Genomic DNA, 21,352 nt, shown 5'->3' on the forward strand with positions numbered 1-21,352 from the left:
GTTATACAAGACTCGCCACATGCATAGGAAAATGTACATACATATTATTTCGATCTCATCCATACCCTCATTCTCACCATTTCCTTCTGTAACAATCTATTATAAATCTTTTATGCAGGATCAAGTTTAATCATTCAGTTTCAGCCAAAAGTGAAGCATGGCATGAGTTAACAACTTTTCAAAAATAAAAATAATAATGTATTTAATAAATACATGCTAAACTTTCTAGGGTTACACACACACATACCTACACTAACACACACACAACTACACTAACACACACACACCTACACTAACACACACACACACACACAAACATGAAACATCCATTGTTCTTTGTACTCTGGGGGTACAGCTGTGTATTGCAGAACAAGTAGAAGAAAATACTGGGGTTTTTTCCAAATAATTTAATAGTATTGAAATGTTTTCTAAATATAATGTGAGCACCTGTTCACTCACTACAACATTCCCTTTAAATACCTGCTCCAGTTGTAGGTTGACCAGAAAGCACAGTGGACAAACCCCCAAATGAGACTAAGATTTCAGGTGGGGTTGTCAAAAGTCATCTCAATTGCAGGATTTCACATGAAGCAGAGTAGACAAGATCATAAGAGTAGGGTTTATAAGAGGGGCAATCACTCTTCTTTAAGGGAGACGAAAGGTTGACACTGAGTGGCTTAAACAGATTCAGAGCAGTAATTCTCAACTAGTGTGCCTTAACACTCAGAAAGAAATCCCTGACAGCCATCGCCAAATTTGAATCAATTTGGATATATGTTTTGCCACATCTGTCATGTACTCCAATGGCAATTTGTGTCAGATGGAATATCGAACCCAGTGGCAGGTTGCAGGATGGAGTCTGGTTCTGAAAAGGTGCATCAGGTCCCAGAAGAGACACAGGCACAAAGGTAAATGTATGCCATGAACAGCTTATGTGTTTGCTACATCAGGCAAGACATTTATCTCGTGAGGATATGAAAGTGTAGAGTCAGAACAGGAAACAGAAAGGTAGTACAGAAGGGCAACAAACCCCACTGTGTGGTAACCACAGTTGCATTCACAGAACCGTGAGGCGCTGTGTACTCAAGAGACACGTGTAACAAGTACTGTGGACTTAGACCAGACACCTATATCTGGGGTACTTGTTTGTAATTGCATCAAAGCTGCCCTAGTACTTAAGAATGTGTTGAAACTCAAAAAAGCTTGAGAAATTTACAGAGTGTACAAATATCGTTAGTAGAGATCATCAAGAATTGCAAGAAAGAAATTTTATAGTCACTCTATATACCCATTTTCCCCCTACATGTTAAATAAGAAGGCTTTCTATTTAACTCAACCTGACTAACTCTAAATGAACGATATATTTCTCAATAAGAATTTAATTTGAGGGTTTTTTTCCCTCAAATTTGCTTGGGGTTTCTCCCACTCCCCATGGCATCTTTGTAATGTTGCTATCTTTTTTCCTTATAAAAAATCAAACTGAGGGCTTCCCTGGTGGCACAGTGGTTGGGAGTCCGCCTGCCGATGCAGGGGACACAGGTTCGTGCCCCGGTCTGGGAGGATCCCGCATGCCCGGGCCCGTGGGCCATGGCCGTTGAGCCTGCGTGTCTGGAGCCTGTGCTCCGCAACGGGAGAGGCCACAACAGTGAGAGGCCCACATACCGCAAAAAAAAAAAAAAAAAAAAAAAAAATCAAACTGAAATTCTGACTGTAGTTTCCCAAGGCTCTGTCTTGATTAAATTCTCTGGGGTCCCCCAGTGAGCTGCAGGTGGAAAGGTAGGGCAGCTTTGCATAAGGAGGTTTGAAATTCTGCCCTATCACTGAGAAATTGTCATGTATGATTTTCACTCTTTCAGTACAGGTCAAATTGCTCCTCAGTTGGGCTTGTTTATTTTTGTTTAAGCTTGGTGTAAGTTTTAGCTCCACCCTTGTTCCCACTTCTTTGAAATCCTATCTGTGATGTTGACATATTTTGGATTAAGATTACACTAGACAGAAGAGACTGAAAAAAAGGATAAAGTTTGTTTTTTTCTCTACCATCCTCTAATCTCTACATTGTTTTTTTCTCTACCATCCTCTAATCTCTACATATACCTCTCTTCATCTGGCTTCCTACTGTTCTCAGACACTTATACCACCTCTTACTTTTCCCATACTTAGGGAAGTAGTCTCTAAAAAATAACCTGTGATGAGTTAAATACACCTCAGGGTGAATTCACTGAGTCAAATATTATGGAGTGTTTATTATATACCAGGCTTTCTTCTAGGCACAGGGAAATTACCAGCGACCAAGATAGGGAAGCTGCCAGCTCTCAATAAGCACACATTCTAATAGAGGAGACAGGAAAGCAGCAATTAAGTGATTAAGATTATTTCAGACAGAAATAGCAGGGAGAAGATAAAATAGGACTAAGTGCTGGGAAGGAGGTGTCTAGGTTATATGGTGTGTTCAAAGTGTCTTCCAGAGCTAAGCCCTCTGTGAGCACGTAGACTTGGCCATAGAGGAACAGAGGAAAGCACCAGGCAGAGGGGAAATAGTGCAAAGGCCTTGAGGTGAAAATTAACGTGGTGGGCTCAAGGAGCAGGAAGAAAGGCCAGACAGCTGCAGCAGAGTTCAGGAAAAAAGTGGGAGGAGACAAGGCCTGAGGGCTTGGCCAGCAATAGGCCATGCAGGGCCTGGCAGGCCTGGCAAGGAGTTCTTATTTTACTCCTAGTGCAAATAGAAGCCAGTAAAAGGTTTTAGGTGCAGAAATGATGTGCTCTCATTTAGAACTGTCCAAGCAGGCTCTGGCTTCAATGTGAATATATTGAGGAAGAGCAGAAGTGGACCCAAGGATATGAATTAGAGACTTAAATTCATCTTATGTTAATGATGCCAGTTCAATTCACAGAATGATAGAGCTGAAAAATGTCTTCAATATTATGTAAACGTTTTTACTCATATACTTATATCACTCATTTTATAGATGAGAAAACCTGAAACCTACAAGGGGAAGTGAACCAGCCAAGGGTTTCTTATCTAATTACTGAGAAATGCACACTATATGTGCATGATGCCAGGTCACATGATTCAGTATTCTCTCCATTAATCCCACCTGACTCCTTACAAATCCAGGGAAGTTCTGCTCAGAGGATAATTACAGTATATGTTATATTCATTCCTTGTTTCTCCTACATAGAAGCACCTATGAGCTGGGAACTAATGAACTCTTCCACCACAAAACAGTAGAATAATCTCTAACAAATAATGTATAAAAGTGTATTTCCCAAGACTATATTGAGTAGGCTGACTGGGGCAATGGTTTGACAAGATGTTCATTCAACAGAGCTTTCTTCGAATGTCCAAAGACCTTGTTTATTTTATCCTGGTGCGTGGAGTAGGGCAGATTAAGACAGAGAAATGCATTCGATTTGTTACATTCATTTACACATAATGAGACAAAAGCCTATCTTTTATGAAGTCATTTTTGTAAGAAAGGCAAATTAGACAATTTCAAAATGGTGGCGAGGGGTGAGCAGCTAGCTAAACCCAATGTAGACCAGCCATTTAAAAAAATCTATATTTTGCCTTCTTTAAAATTTTGACTTTTGTCCAGACACATTATCAGCACCCTCTGATCCACCATAATCTCCAAATGAGGCCTGAGGGATGCACAAATCTTTGTTCTGCTGCTAACAATCCCTCACAAATCTTTTTGATGACAGAAATGAGTAAAGACAGACAGAACTGCACTTACGTGAATAAATAACTTCTAAATATTTCCTTTTTCAAATAATAGGAAGTACAAGTCCTCTTCCGCTTTTATTGCACAAGCAAGCATGTGCCATAAGCTAGTGAATAGACAGGGGGACTTAGGGGGTACCTGGAAAAAGGATTTGCATGTATCATGGCCTGGAGGCAAAGAACAGCACATGATGTTCAAGGAGCTGAAGGAAGTGATGGGATTGGAGGCTACAGAAAGAAGCAGGGCCTCTGCTGTAAAGGCCATGGAAGCTTTATTAAAAGAGTTGGACTTATTGTCCTGCAATAGGAAACCACTGGTGAGTTCTAAGCAGGAGAATGACATGATTTACTTTTCGGAGTGCTCTCTCATTGCACTGTGGAAAATGATTTAGGGAGTCAGGATGACTCTAAACGAAGGAGGTCAGTTAGGAACTCCCTGCAGTATTTCAGGTTCTTAATGCAGCACAAAACAAATGTCAGCCCGGGGCCGTCGCTGGTAGGTAAATTGTTCCAAGTGAATCAACAGAATTACAGGTCATGATGCTCTCTCACCGCCATGAAGCACCTTATCACATCAACTCTCCAGGAGCAGGGATGCCAGAAAAAAAAATCTTGCATTCTTTAGGTCTTATTTTGTTTATGGTTACTACTTGGTAACTTTTACAATGACTCCCACCCAATCCACACCTTCACAGTGGAAAAGGAAATTAAACTCTTAGAGATTAAGATCAAAGAATAAATTCTCCAAGAGACACGAGAGGAAAGAGACATGAATGTCATAAATTATTGTGCAGAGAAAAAAATTACTCAATGATGCTTTGAAGTTATAGGAGAGAAAGTGTCATATCTGCTCAATATATGTGCTAGGTTGACATTCAGAGACTTTCTGTGCAAGATAATCTGGCAGCACAGCTCCTGTCCAGAATAATTGTACTTTTGATCTCATCAATTTTCAATGAGGTCAACACTGCAAGGATATTAGAAATCTTCAGATGGTCAGTTGTCTTTTACTGCTGAAAAGAAAGACTGCTATGTATGGTAGATAGTGACATTTCTAAAGGAATGGCACAATTTGTTCTTGTTGTTTGTTTGCTTGTTCGTTTAAATAAGATTTTTTTCTTGTATTTATTTTCTAACATATCTCTTTGTTTTATTCTCAATATCGACTGTACACACAAAGTAGGATTAAATAAAATCATCAGCTATCTTGAATTTCCTGTCTAGAGCTTCATGTTTAGTAGAAACAAGCAAATAATGAGAAAGCAAGTTCCTATAAGGTATATAGTTTTAAAAAAAGGAATTAAAAGCATTTTCAAAATGAACACTTTAAAGCATTAAAATGCCCTAATAAAGAAAAAATTAAATTTCTTATGTCACATTGCTAAGCTAGAATAGTGCAGGGGTGTATTTTTTATTTTTTTCAAAGAGGAAGGTTAAAAAAAGTAAGGTTTCTGTGTTGCTGCAATGAAATAAGGGCTCTAGCCAATGAGACTACGAGTTTAATTAAGCACTCTAGCATATTAATTTTTAACACGTGTGGCAGACTCAGTTCCAAAACGGAAGAACTTTATTTGCATTACCCTGGGTAACTTTCCCGGCCACTCTCTGAGGAAGTGCTATTCTGAAATAACCTCAAGTCACCATCCAGGACACAGGGGCCTTGCGAGAGGAAGTAATAGAAGGTTACACAGCTAACTGGTATAGCCAATTACCTGATTCTTGTTTATAACTCCAATGCTCTTGTTCTTAACACAACTGCACATATGTTTGAATAATCTGTGAATATACTCGAAATGAAAGGAAGTACAAGGTAGCAATTTTGTACACAGACTCAAGAGGCTACTGTCATGTTTAGAGCCCAGTGTCAACACTGACCAGCTGTGGGAGTCTCCTTAGCTCTCGGCACATCAGCTTTATTATTGGTTAAAATAAGAATCATAAGGCATTGTGAGGATCAAGTGTGTTAATACATATAAAACACTTAGAATAGCGGTCAGAAAATGTTGGATATTATTAATGTGTCATAAATTAATTTTGGAATGATACTGTTTATTTACTTAGCCATCTAGTTATTATTCCCACATTTCCCAGCAACTGTCTGTAAATGTGATGGAAAGCACACAGGGTCCAGGGTCCAGACTGGTTTTAGGTTCCAGGTCTGCTGCTCTACAGCAGGGTGACAGAGGACAAAATGCTTGACTTCTCTGACTGCCAACTGCTTCATCTCCAAAATAAAAGGTTCGGCTTATATTATCTCTAAAAGTTTCATTAGCTCTGTATTTAATGATCCGTCCATGGTAAAGTCATTAGACACTACAAAGTAGACTAGAGAAATCTGCCCTGAGGAAAAAAAATAAATAAGAAGAAAAGAGAAATGCAAGGTGACCCATGTTCATTTCCATAGAAACAAGAAGCTTTTTATCTCCTTTTAAATCTGGACCCAGCAGCTTTTTCTCCTCTTTGAGTAATTTCCAGAGAGAATTTTTCTCAAATGGAAAAGATCAAGACTTTACTCCGTTTTACCTACATGTAAATCATTTATCAGTAGCCCAGATGAATTCATTTATTTCTTAGATAGTAAAATTCATTTTTTCTTCAGATCTCTATTTCATGAAATCTGAAGAATGAATCACGGAGGATTCATCTTTTCCACTGTATTGGTTTACTTACCACATAATAGGATAAATGCATTTAATTTCTCCTCAACTTATACAAAATCTTCACACAAATTTATAAGTAATGTGTGGAAGTAGAGTTGAAATCTACATTAAATGTGAAGCATAGAACAATGACCTTTTTATTTCTTTGTAACTTGTATCAGTGACCCTATCCCAAAAATTTCCATTAAAAGCAATATTACTATTTTACATGAGTCTTTCACAAAGTGAGCACAATGACCACTCAGGGCAAGTATTCCATATTAAAGATTTAAGTTTGATGCTGGTCTACACAAAGGAAGCGGCCATCACTCACACAGGAGCATATGAGGAATACAGAAAGCTTCCTTCAGGAGAGGGATTGAAAGTCTGCCATTATAGCTTTTGCTTTGGGCTAAGAAACTCCCGAAAAGACTAGTTTACGACCACATGCTTTATAAGGAATGTGACACCTGAGCCATTAGCATCTCTGAGTGGAACAGTCGATCAGACTAACGAACTAGAGGCAAACCTGTGTAGAGCTCAAAACATCCTCAAGAAGGCGAAAGTTAGGGAAGATCAAAGGTATGGGTACGGCAGACAGGAGTGTGGTGAATCTGTGGGGTACCCAAGGACGTGACACACAGGTGGAAATAGACAAGAAGAGCAGAGTCATTCATTCATTCTAGAAATATTCAGCGAACACATGTTCTGTGACAGCCAGCTACTGAGGACAGAGTAGTGAACAGCTATAGTTGTTATCCTCAAAGAGCCTAAGGCTCTAGGGTGCAGTGGGAGGTGGTGGAAGATAAGTAAGCAGGCAGGAATTTATATATATATATATATAAATGACACTGGTTAACCCGAGATGTTAAGGTAGCACTGAGACGGAATCACTAACCTAGCAGGGACTAAGAAGACTTCCCAAAGAAGGTAGCATCTAAAGTGAGACCTGAAACATGAGTAACAATTATCCAAGTGAGGATGGGGGATTTGGTTGGTGGACATGGGGAGGGATGGTCTTCCAGGCACAGGGAACAGCATGGGCAAAGGCCGAGAAAGAAGAGTAAGCATACTGTGCTCCTGGGACTTTGATAATGACTGGAATATACAGTGGGGGCAAGAAAGGGTGATGCAGACATGGGTACAGGTAATGAGTATGGAGATTTGTTTGTTCAAAAGCTCTCTTTGACTGCAATGTGAAAAATAAACTTTAGGTGTGCCTTGGGGATGGAGATGGACACTAGAGAAGGGCCATGGGACCTTTTTTTTTTTCCTTCCTCACAGCATTATCTAATCCAAGACTTACCTAACTGATTGAATGAGCATCCAAAAAACGAATTTTCAGATTTTATAGAATACACACTGTTCCTTTTTTTTTTTTTTTAACCAGGATTTGGCAGCTAAGCTATTTTTTTTAAGATTTTATTTTATTTATTTTTGGCTGCATTGGGTCTTTGTTGCTGAGTGCCTAGGAAGGCAAATTGTTAGTCTATGTGTAGAAAGCAAGGTAAGGACAAATAAATGGAAGATAAGGTCTCTTCCTTGGAAGAGTTTATAACTTTGTACAGAAACAAAAGCCTTTTAGATGACAAGAAAATAAAGCTGCATAGAGCATTAGAACTCAGGAGACACTGCTGAATAATCGTAACTGCTGAGGGCTGCAAAATTATATACATATAGCATGAACTCAACCATGTAAAACTAATTATGCACATATAAATAGTCAAAGGAAATTATCAACATTTTAACATTGGCTCTTATTCAGTATAAAATTATAGGTCATGTCTGCCTCTTTGGTTAATCAGGCTATTTTACATTACCTTTTTAAAAAGCCTATTGACTCATCAACAAAAATGATAAAAATAAGTGTGTTAAGAGAACTGAATAAAGGCTAGATAGGAGTGAGAGGAATAAATTAGGTAAGACTTTGAATCAAATTTCACTCAAACAGGCAGTTGGGAGGGGAGGGAAGGCCAAGAATCAAGACTCCCTTAGTCCCAGGCTCAAGTTCTAAGCAGTCTGCATTGTGGCTTCCAAGTAAACTTGAGTTTCAGGGGTTCATCCTTCCTCATGAAGGACCGTGGTTTTGCCCATCGAGACAGAATGAATCATAGTATTCGACTTAGAATAACAGCAGATTCCCAGCTTCTAAGGGTAGGGTAAAACACTAACACACACTCAACTCTCCAGCTGATCTGACCTTGCCCTTGGCTAAATGGTGTTTTCTTTTCAGAAAAAAAAGATCATGGAGACCTTTGTAGCTCAATGTCATTTTCCTTGCTCTGAACTTGAGTTCCGAAAAGGTCCTCATGAGGTTCTTTTTAATTTTTGTCTTTATACCTTTCCTTCCCATGTGGTTTTTCTTTAATCTGAAAACAAAGGCCAAATTATTTGACCAATCAAATGAAAAATAATTTTTGAGGATTTGCGATGCATAAAACATAACGATAGGCAAAAGCTGATTTCTTTCTTTCTTAAATTATCCAGATAATTGTAATCACAGAGGTCTGGATTATGAGATTGATTAAAACTTCCAGGAGATAGGCCATTAATTTAGACAGTTTGAAAACAGTGTTGCCATTTATGAACTCCATTTTTCTAATTTCTATTTTTCTTTGCTTTCCAAGATTGTATCAAATTTTCATTCAAAGGGACCTCTTCCGATAATTAATATGTGTTGTCTTTTTCTATTGTTATTTGTTTTATCACTCCAACTAGACTTCCAATTTCAGTGAAGCTAGGAAATGAAGGTGGGACCTTTTTCCAGCTAAAGGAAACTAATTTGGGGCACGTATCTCAAGAAATGTAGAGAAATTGACATACTATAAAAGAAGAAATCAATGGCATAGCTTTTATTTGCAGTTGTGGGTGAGGTTACCTGTGTCTTAATACTTTGATAAAACGAAGGTGACACCCTTGTTTCTCTACTGAAGATGAATCAGATCTTAATATCTCATTGGCTTCTATGAACATCCTCCCTCCTCTTTCTCGATCGATCCATCTCCTTTCTACCCCCCCTCCTGTCTCTCTCTTTCTCCTGCTCTCTTTCTTTTTTTCACTCTTTCTCCCCTCCTCTCTGACCTTTTCCCCTCCTTTTCCTCTGCTTCCGCCTCCCATCTCTGTCCTTCCTTTATTTGAAACACAACTACTGCAAAGCTACAGTGAGGGATAATTATTGAACTATGTCAGTAAAATGCCAGATAAAGAATACCGCACTTGCTTAAGTCCAATTTATCTTCACTAAATTACCTTTTCTTTTTAATATCTAAAAGGACAGACAAGCTTTGAAAATACTGTGTGTGATATACATTCTAATGAGATCCATATAATTGTTCTTTACTACTACCAAGCTATTCAGCCTCAAAGATATTAAAATAACTGAAAGCCTTTCGATAAAACCAAGAATTAAACTTTTAAAACGCCTGAATGAAAAATTAACTCAAAAGCAAAGTGCGTGGTGTTTTTTTTTTTTTGCCTGATAATTTAACCTACTGCAAAAGATTATCCAAAAATCTTCAAAGATTTAGAAAATAAACTTCCACTTTTATCTTCTGGTTGTTTGTTGTCTTTCCGGTTGTTTTTGTTTAAGGCTAATATTAAAGTTCGTTTGCATTCACTTACAAATGCTTGTTGGATGTAGGAAAAAAAGTGACTCATAAAGTATGTTAAGCAAGAGAATAAGTTCTAATGACTGTAGACTCTAGTTTCAGTAAGGCAGATAAAACTTAGAGATTAATTCATGGAACACTTACATGCATGTGTTTTTAGTTTTATAACTATGTGAGGCTTTTTAATTAATAATATTCACAAACTAAAATCTTTAATTTGATTGCATATCCCTTTTTTGGTTTGGAACACATGGTAACCTGAATAAGTTTGATGGTAGAAAGTTATGGTGGGTGAAAGCATATATATGATGCATAATGCTAGAAAGTTTGACAATTGGTTTACTTAGATTTTTAGGCAAGAGAGAAAAATATCAAGACAGTCTCATTATAATGAAAGTAGTCAGCACTGTAAATTCACTCTTCAAAATTAGGCCAATTTTAAGTGGGCCAACCCACATTCCAGCCTTTGGGAGTTTAATTGCCTTCACTACATAAACATGATTGCTGCTTCTCCTAGCCACACACATAAATATCCCTCTTCACTGTGTCAGTTCTTATATCACCTAGCCCTATTTCATGGAGTTTGGAGACAAGGCTTCTAATCAAAATTGCAATCCTGTTTTAGGCTGGTTTCAATTTGCTTCTGAATTTTCCAAAAGAGTGCCAAGTTTCAGCAGCCCTATTTCTCATAATTTGACAATCAATATATTTTTTCTTTCAACAAATCACTACCTTTCTTTTCAAACTATAAAACTTTAGTAGAGAGAATTCTTCCAAAGCTGCTCTTAGAAACTGTTAAGAAATGGACTGAGATACCCTCCTCATTCTTCAGAGGAAAGACCTACAACACATACTACAGGTCCCGTGACCTGGTTGCCGGGAAGGTGATGCAAAACCACTTTGGCATCACAGGCCTTGTGGCTGACAAGAGCAGCTTGGCTTTAAAGTCTGAAGAACTTGGGTTTGAATGTTGATTTGGCCACTTATAACCAGTGTGATTTTTAAAAAGTTACTCAGGTTCTCTGAGCCTCCTTTTTCAGTTATGAAGTAGGACTGTCTAGCTCATAAGCTTTATTATGAGAAATGTTTTATGATATTGGAAGAGGGATGGCACTCTGTATGCTATTTTGTAGGAGCTCTATCAACAGTTATTATCAATTACAAAATGATGGTTGAGGGATTCAGTGATCTTAATATGAATTAAAAACAGACCATGGCCCTTGGCACCAAAAACTTTCCATCAACCCTCAGCCTACACTGCAAATACAGAAAGTTTCCAGGGCTCCCTAAGTAGGAGATGTTTAGCTAAAAGGAGGAACAAAAGATTCTAACTGTCTGTTCCAACCTGGGCGTCCACTCGCCATATGACGGAGAGCTTGCTCCCAGTTCAATGCAGGTTCAGAAGACAAACTATACCTGGTATTTTTAGGGGAAACCTAAAAGAGTTGGTTCAAAATTCTTTTCAATATACTCCAAGTGATCATCTGGACAGAGGATTTCTCTAAAACAGAAAACAACTTAATATCAAAGCAAATTTTCTGAGTCAACTGAGCTCATGAAGTTTACCCTCCTTCACTGTGGGGTTCCCAGGATTCACTGGGCTCAGACATTGAGTCAGGCCCGTGTGTCAGCAGTGCCCTATGCTTTTATTCTAGGCACCAAACAGGTGGGGCTTCTGGATGTGACCAGCTCCAAGGTAAAAAGAGGGCCTGCTGCAGCTCTGTGGCTTTCTTTGCAGCCAAGACTATGATGGAAATAAGAATCAAACTTCCTGATTCCACAATACAGAGGGCCCCCACTGAAAGTTCCTGTAACTAAAAGCACCTGGTGAAATCATGCAGGAGCCTCACATAGCTTCCCTATTTTATTACCTGTCTTTAAATTTCATATATAAAATGGCAGCAGGCAAAAGCCAGATGAGGTGACCCTACACTCACATGGTTTCATTTTGTGTTTGCTGACGTGCTATCTGAGCACCCTACTGGATTGTTCCAAGGAATATAATTTCATCAAAATAATTGCAGTAAACTTTGATTTTAATATACTTGTTTCAGTACAAGATCTCCTGCTTGCTACAGATATTCAATGTTCTCTCGGATATTCTATAACACGTCACAGGCATCACTGATGTTTGCTCAAAGGATGCTAAGAACACTGTGTCTAATGCAGTGTCAATATAAATTCAGTGTAATTCATCTTCCCCATTGATCGCAGATATCTTCATTCAAATGAGCTGATTACATCAAAGTGAAGAGAAGGAAAAAAATGCAGAGAAATGCACATACAAAAAGGGGACACACAGACATTGCTTTCAACTTACACTCAACAAAGAACTAGTTTTTTAAAGCACCTGCTACAAATGAAGCTATTTTACAGACACAAAAACATAAAGGGCTGGTTCGCTGTCCTTAAGAACGCTCACTGTCACTCTCCCTCACTGCAACACAGGTTAATTCCCTATGATTTTGCAAGTAGTGAGAGCATTCGCTATGACTATGTTAGGCCACCTTATGAATAAGGTGAGAGGCTTTTTTTTTCATAAAGATTATGTAAAGAAAACAATCTAACATCTTTCATTTACATGGAGGTACTTTGTGGAAGCAGGGTTAACTTGGTAAGTGGGTGTCTGATTTGGCTAAAAAGATCAAGGCTATTTGAAGCCACTGCAATCAGGGGAGACTTTTCAAATGCACATTGCTATGTCAAAGGGCTGTTAAAAACAACGATAATAACACACACACCAGAAACAACACTCCCTCAGAACTGTGGCTGGCAGCTGTCTGCACCACACTGGAGCTGTTTACAAGGAAATACGGAGTGAGGTTCTAAAGGAATAAAATGGCACTCAGGACTGAGCTACCCAATCTGGAATAATAAAGGACTCCTGGTGTGAAAGGGCAATGAGGCCCACCATCCCTTCAACAGCAGCGTGAGCAATGATGTTTGTTATTGATCGTCTAGGAAGGAAAAGAAGGATGATCCCGAGGGAGACATCAGAAGCGACATGGGTACTGCCGGAAGGAACTGGGAATAGTTGCCATTGAAAACCTTTAAAACTAGAAGTGACCCGGTGAGATATATGTGCTACAAGTGCCCTCTGGTAGCAATAGGACGGATGGTCTGAAATGCCTGTGTGTGTATGTCAGGATTTTAGGACAATATTGACAGGGGGTGGTAGATGAGTGAATTCCAGGAGAAATCCAGGTGAGAGATAATGAATCCCTAAATGGAGCAAGTGACAACAGAGAGAAGAGAGAATGAGCTAATAAAGAGATATTTAAGAAGCACAATGGATAGAACTTGGTGCCTGACTGAATGTGAGAAATAAAGGAAAGGGAGGGAGAAACAGGTGGTGATTCTAAAGTAGTGGCTTAGGAGCCCTGTAGACGACAGTGGCACTTCCTGAGCTGCAGACCACATTTGTGTGGGATGAGTGGAACAGGGATTGAGCTCTATATATTGAGTTTTAAGTACCCGAAAAACATCAAGGTGGAGACACTTAGAAACAAGTGAAATTATGAGCAGCGTGTTTAAGAGAGGGTAGAGATGAACACTTCAAAGGTATTACACAGCTAACAGACTGCAGGAAGACTGGAAGTTATGGTGAGATTCCGTAGGCTGAGAAAAATAAGGTCAGGAAAATTCATAAAAAGGCAAAATAATGCAGAAAACTGGCAACACTTCCTGTAGAGTCTATACTGATGAAACATTTCACCATCCCTGATGGGAAAATATGTATTAAACAAATGAGGAATTATAATGGATGGCAACACATTTGCTGGCACTTATTTAATTATCTCAAAATAAATTTTTATAGTACATGGGTTTACAATACGCTCAAATGTCCCAATTCATTGAAATGAAAGTCATTCAGATCCAAAGAACAGTCTTCAGTTGGAATATTTTTTCAGAGCCTTAATAGGAAGTTCCCACCAGTCAAGTGAAGTTGCATCCTGTTCAACCTTTTGAGATGAAGGATTTGCCTTTTAATGAGAAATTTGCATTTCATTATTACGATGTACCCTCTGTCCTTGACTTGGTTATTATCCACAAAAGCAGGGACTTCTGTGGATCATATGCTTAGCATATAGTAATGACAGATTCTAAAAATTTAACTCAGATATTCTTTAAAAAGCAGAGTTAAAAGAAAACGGGTATGAAAAACACCACACTCTCCTCTGCTGTATGCAATACAAAGAAAATCCTTAGAGGTGACCTCACAAATTTCCTGTTTCACAGGCGGGCATCTGTGAAGACTGAACAAGTCAGGAAAAGAGTCCTGTTAGGTTAGGTCATTGAATATGCTAAGAATTATTGTAAAGGGGTATTTGATCACTCAGGGCCACATGAGTCAGCAGTATACTTTAAGCAAGGAAATAGGTGTGTGTGTGTGTGTGTGTGTGTGTGTGTGTGTGCGGCTGGGAGGGGAAAGGGATCCAAAATTCTAATTTAATTTGCCATAGCAAACCTTCAATAGACAGACATTAGATTAAACAATAAAGAAGTAAGAAAAATGAGCTCCTATTTATGAAGCAATAGAGTATTTACATTAAGAATAATTTTAGCAACTTACTACATTTGCTGGTTATAATTAAACAATAAAACGGACAGATTTTCAAGTTGGATCAATATGACCATTAAAGACACAATATTTCTGAGGAAAACTCAGAACTGTCTGAGATAACTTATCTGCAAGAGAATTTTTTTAAATCAGTGGTGGTAAATAAAAAGTTAGAACTGATATAAAACATTTCAAGAAATTTAAATTGGAAGAAAGCTCTTTCCTCTGAAGTCTTGTGATATTTTCTGGATTGCTCCTATGGCATTTATAATTATCATATGGTATTTTCATTATGTTTGTTCTCCCCATTTTTTACTGGAAATTCCCCGGAGGCAGAATAAATGTTTTTGTTTTGTATAACTGCCTACAATAGAGTAGCTCCTCAAAAATCAGTTATTGATCCAAGAGTGACATGTGCCTTAACGGCTAAAAACTTTCCTTTTTGAATTGTGTGGAGACTTGCAATACTAGATCACAATAGAAGAGAAGGGCAGGACATTACATTTGCAGGCAGATGGATGGGATCCAGGTAATTCATGGCTTTCTCTTTATGTCAAAATGGTAGCTGGACCAGCACCAACAACATTCACATGGTTTCTGCCTTCTCTCAAATCTCTTTTCCATTGATTTCCACAGCCTTGCTGTCACACCTCTTCTTTGGGCCTGAAACTCTTACCACGAGGCGCTACTGTTGTGTGTTACACAACAAAGGGGGTGGGGGCAACCTTCCCCAGAAAATCACCCTTAGAATATTAATTCCGGATGGGAATGGTTACCTTGGATACTGCTGCTTTCTCAGGTCAACCCAGAGCAACAATCTGTTACCTTGGAAGGCACAGAGCAAGGGCCTGAAAGAACGACCAATTAGACAAACAGGTTTTAATGAGTCAAACAGGCGGTACCGCTTGAGGCATCGTGGGCCCTGAGGGACACTGTAGGAAACCCTGGGCTACCGGAAGTTGGAGAAAAGAGGCAGCTTGAGCATACTGTACCCTTTTGACTAAAATTAGCTGTGGGATTTCTTTAGTGTGACAGATGCAATAGTCATTTGTATTTTATAAAAAACAGAAACAAAAGCAAAGAAACCTCACAGGTGCACAGGACCTAAAATGGCAGGTTTTAAGCAAACAGATTTAGACCTGAATGATGGCACATTTGGATGAGAAGAGCTGTCTACGGGAAGTCATGATTAGGTGACTGGGTACGGGTAGATCCTGAGAGGTGGGGCTTCTGGGTACGGGTCTCCCCGAAAGGGACTAGAATCAAGGTATAGATATAAAGATGAGGGGTTAACTGTACTGCATTCTCTTACTTTCCTCAGGAAAACAGTGAAGATTACTTAGAGAGTTTTGGGTAACATCTTAAAGAACAAAGCTGAGGGTGGGAAGGCATTCAAAAATGTTTATACTCTCTGATTTCAGAGAACTGTAGTACCATTGCTATTCGAATGGAGGTTTGAAATATTAACACACACTTGAAAAGTGTAACAGGGAGAGTGTTGGGGCGGGAGAAGAGGTGTCTTCTGGCTAATTGTTCTCCACTCCTTTGCTGCTCTTTCCCTTCTGAGTCTTGGCATCCTGTGCACTTTTTCAGCCAGTCTGTCTCTCAAGACCTAATTACTGCAGGCACCATCTCTTATCAGAATAAACTCCCTTTGCAATCAATGAAAATGTTGCTTTTCACTCAATCTTCTCACTCCCAAAACAATGATTAGAAGATAAAATGTCTTGAAGAATTGAGTAATAATAAAATGCTGGTTAAAGATATCGGGGCAAAAAAAAAAAAAAGATATAGGGGCAGTGAGCTGAGTTATCAGGCACAGTGAAGTACCTCCCTTTCCAGAATGGCTGTTGCACACATTCTGCATTTACCATCCCCCAAAAGAAGAAGACACATCTCTCAAAGAATGGAACACCTCAGTCATAATGCTCTACTGTTGTTGTATAATGAAATGTATATCAAATGCAAAATTAACTGCTTTTTCCTTACTTCTCTTCTTTAAATAATCTTTTTTTTGTTATCATCTGTGTGGTAGATAAATAATGACCTCTTCATTTTGCAGAGAAATATGTGATATTTGAAATATGCTTTTTCCTAATACATATAATATTCTGTTGAAACACTTACTTAGAAGATAGCAACACCTGAATCCACTCAGGTGGATTCAACAACTCAAACTCTGTAATAACAAAGTATGAAGATGAGTTGGGTCACTGTGAATTAGGAAAATCAATCCTTCAGAAGATTCTAATATTTCACTTGACTACAGTGACTTCCAAAATGTTTCCCTGGACCCAGAAGCATCAACATCACCTGGGAATTTGGTGGAAATGCAAATTCTCTAAATTCTGATTCTCTGAATCAAAACCTCAGAGAGTAGGGCCCAGTCATGTTTTATTTTGTTTTGTTTTATTTTTTATTGGAGTATAGTTGATTTACAATGTTGTGTCAGTTTCCGCTGTACAGCAAAGTCAATCAGTTTTACATATACATATATCCACTCTTTTTTAGATTTTCTTCCCATATAGATCTTTTTTTTTTTCAGTCATGTTCGTTTTAATAAGCCCTTAGGTGAGTCTAATGCACACTTGAGTTTGAGAACCACTGCCCTGGAAGAACTTCTTTCTCCTGTGCTTTGCAATGTTAGCCTCATGGTGATGAGTCAAACTTCATACGAGAAACATGGTAAGAAGATTTTTTTTTTTGGCTCCTAAGACATTAAGAATGTGTATGTTAGCAGAGAGATGGTTAAAAGAAGGGAACCAAGAGGGATACAATTTAAGGAGAAAGGTTATGCTAACAAGACAGACTGAGGCTCATGAGCAGTGAGGAGAAAAGGTAAAAGCACTAAAGTGAGAAAGTAAGAAAGTACTTAGTGATGGCATGTTATATTGAAGAAACACAAAGGTATAGGGACTTCCCTGGCAGTCAAGTGGTTAAGACTTCACCTTCTAATGCAGGGGGTGTGGGTTCGATCCCTGGTCAGGGAGCTAAGATCCCACACGCCTCACGGCCAAAAAACCAAAACATAAAACAGAGCCAATATTGTAACAAATTCAATAAAGACTTTAAAGATGGTCCACATCAAAAAAAAATCTTTAAAAAAAAGAAAAAACCACAGAGGTACACAAACTCTAGAAGTCAAGGGTCCTTTTCTCATAAAGGAAGTATACACAGATCTGTGTCTTTTTCTTCTCTTCTTTTAAAAAAATCTCCTTCTGATTAAGCTTGGGCTTAATCAGACATGCATTGTGAACTTCAGAAAGGATTTCAAGGATTTAAAGAAAAAGTTGACATAATCTATGCTGTCCGTGCAACTCCATATCAGAAAAAGAAAGCTCAGAAGTTGGAAAAGTCTTTAAAAATACCATTTAGACTATGCAAACAGAAGTAATTGCACTGAGGAAGGAAAAGGGAAGAAACCTACAAAAAACAAGGCAGCACAGAATGTTCTCCAATGATTTTAACTTTTAAACAAAGAAGTCCAAATAATCAAAACAAGGAGACAATATAAAAGAACATCATGGATCTATAAGAATAGTTTTCAAAAGGCTAAATTTAAAATAAGCCACCAAAGGCTAAAGGTAAGAAAAGAGTTCTTTTTGTTTGTGGTTGTTAATGTTTGACTTGTTTTGTTTTTCTTTGTTTGGACGAAGAAGATCAGAGAAGAAATAGGCTCACTGCTTTGGACTAGTAATGCAACTCTTGGTGGCTAACCAAAAAGAAAAAAAAGTGAAGAATAAAACTACTACTTAGGGGGCTTCCCTGGTGGCGCAGTGGTTGAGAGTTCGCCTGCCGATGCAGGGGACATGGGTTCGTGCCCCAGTCTGGGAGGATCCCACGTGCCACGGAGCGGCTGGGCCCGTGAGCCATGGCCACTGAGCCTGCGCGTCCGGAGCCTGTGCTCCGCAACGGGAGGGGCCACAGCAGTGAGAGGCCCGCGTACCGCAAAACAAAAACAAAAACAAAAAAAACTACTACCTAGGTTCTGTGTTCTCTTTCCATGAGAATGAAGGGGTAGGAAGAATATAGGGAAAAAGGAATTGAAGCTGAGTAAGGGATAGAAGCTGATGAAAACACTGTTGAATGGTGGTTTTAAAGGATCTGTTTCCTGAGCTGGGTTAATTACCACCCAAGAGAACAGGAGCTGCCAACAGCGTTGTTGATGCAGCCACAGGAACGATGTGAGATCAGAAGCCGGGAAATGGGCAAATGTAATTTGGGCTTAAAAAAAGGAAAGAAAGGGAATTTCTCACCTGCCTCTATAAGGATCGATGTTGATTTGAAGCCTAATATTTCAGGTAGTAGTAGGTGAACAATTAAGATAAGAGGTAGGGTTAATAAAATGCTGATTCGAGTTTTTTTTTTTTTTTAAAGCAAAAACAGTCACAGACAGATATGTAAGAATTACAGAGGACCTAGTGCACTGGTCTCTACCAAAGCAGCATCTGAAAAACCTCTCTTTTGGGCAATGACGGGATTCTCACTTATTCTTCTGGTAAATATGAATGTTAATGACAGGACCACTTTGGAGAACTCTTGGCATCATCAGTTAAAGTTGGAGATGCAGAGACTCCATGACTCTGGGATTCTTCTCTCAGCTAGGTAGCCTGGACCAACTTCGCACACAGGTACTGGGAGACATGTACACAAATGTTCATGGTGGTGTTGTTCATAATGGCTCCAAAGAGCAAACAACACAAACAATAACATTAGAATAACTTGTGAAATTAGTGGTCAATGAAATACTACAACAGCAATGAAAAGAAACCAATTACAGCTAAACAAATAAACATGGATAAGTCACACAAATATAAAGTTGATTAAAATTAGCAAGGAACACATACCATAAAATTCCATTTATATAATGCTCAAAAGGGGTGAAAGTGAATCATATTATTTAAGAATGTATATGTAAATGAAAAAACTATAAAGGAAAACAAGGAAAGAGATGATCATAAAAGTCATACTTCTAGTGGTTATTACCACTCGAGGGAAGGAAAGGGAGTGATGGGGGAAAGCTCCACAGGAAGGCTGACTACTGGCAGTGATTTATGTCTTAAATCTGGTTATGTTCACATGCTGTTTGCTTCATAATTACCCTTTAAACTATATACGTCTCTACATATTCTTCCTTGTGTATGATATATTGCACAACTAAAATGCTAGGGAAAATGTTTCTTGAGATGTTATTGTAAAGAAGATGAAGAAAAATATTTGTGGTGATGATATTTAATTCGCTGAATCTGTATTACTGGGCAGGATGCTGATTTAATCATTGATATCATGCTAGACTTGAGAGAGTTTCTCAGAGGTGCACTGAAGAGTTCTGTCTTCAACCTTGTTCAATACTTCAGTGAACACTGTTTATCAGGGGCTCAAATGAAAATATAAGACATGCATATCAGACTTGAAGCTTACATAGGGTGGGTAATGGACCTGGCCAGTGTTTCTCAAACTCTTGTGTGCACAGGAATCTCCTGGGGATTTTGTAGAAATGCAGGTCCTGATTAAGCAAGTCTGACATGGAGTCTGACGTTCTGCCTTTCTAATGTGCTCCAAGGGGTGATGATGCTGTGGGTCAGCAGGTGTCACTTTGAGTAGCAAGAGAATAAGGCAATTTTTAAGATCCTTCCCAATCCTGAAATTTAATGATGGTGTGATTCTAATTCTTAATTTAGGTGCATGCACGAGTCAATTTCGTACTACTGAGACCATGCCACTCACAGGATAACCAGGGTGGCTTATCAAGCCAATCAGTCTGATTGCCCTCTTTTCCCACACCCTTTCTTACGTTTTTACGTAAATCCTCCATCTTTATTTACAATGGTTCTGTTTTCATCCATTCTGAAATGCAGCAATGAATCCCTGGGAAGATTCATCCTAACTCTTTCCTTATAGCGCATGTAGCAGCCACCATGGCCCGGAGGCAATTCCCTCCTTCCCTCAGTGGCACCTCTACTGGGAGTACGTCAGGTGTCTCAGGGGAGTCAGAAAGGAAGGAAAAATTATCAAGCATGTCTTGTTTCCTAACTTTCATAATGAGTGAGTTATAATGATTAGTTATAAATCTGAGGGTCAATAGGATGGTTCTAAATTATGAACAATAAATGTCTCACAGCATGGAAACTTTATAACATGGAAAAGAGTGGGTTTAAAGTAAGGAAGAAAAAATAAAACCTATTTATTAAGTTTGTACTGTATGCCAGATACATTGGTAGGTGCTTTCCTACGCTTTAATTCTTTCCACAACTCTGTGAAATGAGTATGCTTACTATTCACATTTTACAGAGAAAAGCCAAGTGGCTGCCCAAAGCAACACATCTCATGATAGATGGAGTAAAAATGAGAATTATCTAACTTCCAACGTAGTGGCCCTTTCTGACCCACCATTCTGCCTCACTGCAGCTTCTAAAAAGGGGCAAAATCTCATTCTGGTGAAGCATAAATGAGAGGTACCATGCACTTTAGGTTATTCAGAAATATCTTGAAAATTGCATCTTTGATATATATATATAAAACCCATGGTGATGATCATGGCAGGTGTCCTTTCTGAATATCATGTTTTAACTAAATCCAAATATCAATTCATTATGTGTCAATTACCAGTTTTGTTTTTTTTAATTATCACAGTGAGATGAGCTTTGTTTAAAAACTGGTTCCTAGGGAATTTCCTGGCAGTCCAGTGTTTAGGGCTCCACACTTCCACTGCAGGGGCCACGGGTTTGATCCCTGGTCAGGGAACTAAGATCCTAAAAGCCATGCTGTGCGGCCAAAAAGAAACCAAAAAAACAAAAACAAAAAACAAAAAACAAAAAAA

At 38.7% G+C, this 21,352-nt stretch overlaps 1 protein-coding gene across 3 annotated transcripts in view; it reads right to left on the reverse strand.

Moving 5' to 3' along the window:
- The window catches only part of PTCHD4 (patched domain containing 4), a gene marked incomplete at both ends in the record, with an annotated part of 153,711 nt that overhangs the window by 104,005 nt on the left and 28,354 nt on the right, over positions 1–21,352 (reverse strand). The gene's annotated exons all lie outside the window — the stretch shown is intronic.

Source organism: Mesoplodon bidens, assembly GCF_964165515.1.
Source record: "Mesoplodon bidens genome assembly, chromosome: 10".
NCBI lineage: Eukaryota > Metazoa > Chordata > Mammalia > Artiodactyla > Ziphiidae > Mesoplodon > Mesoplodon bidens.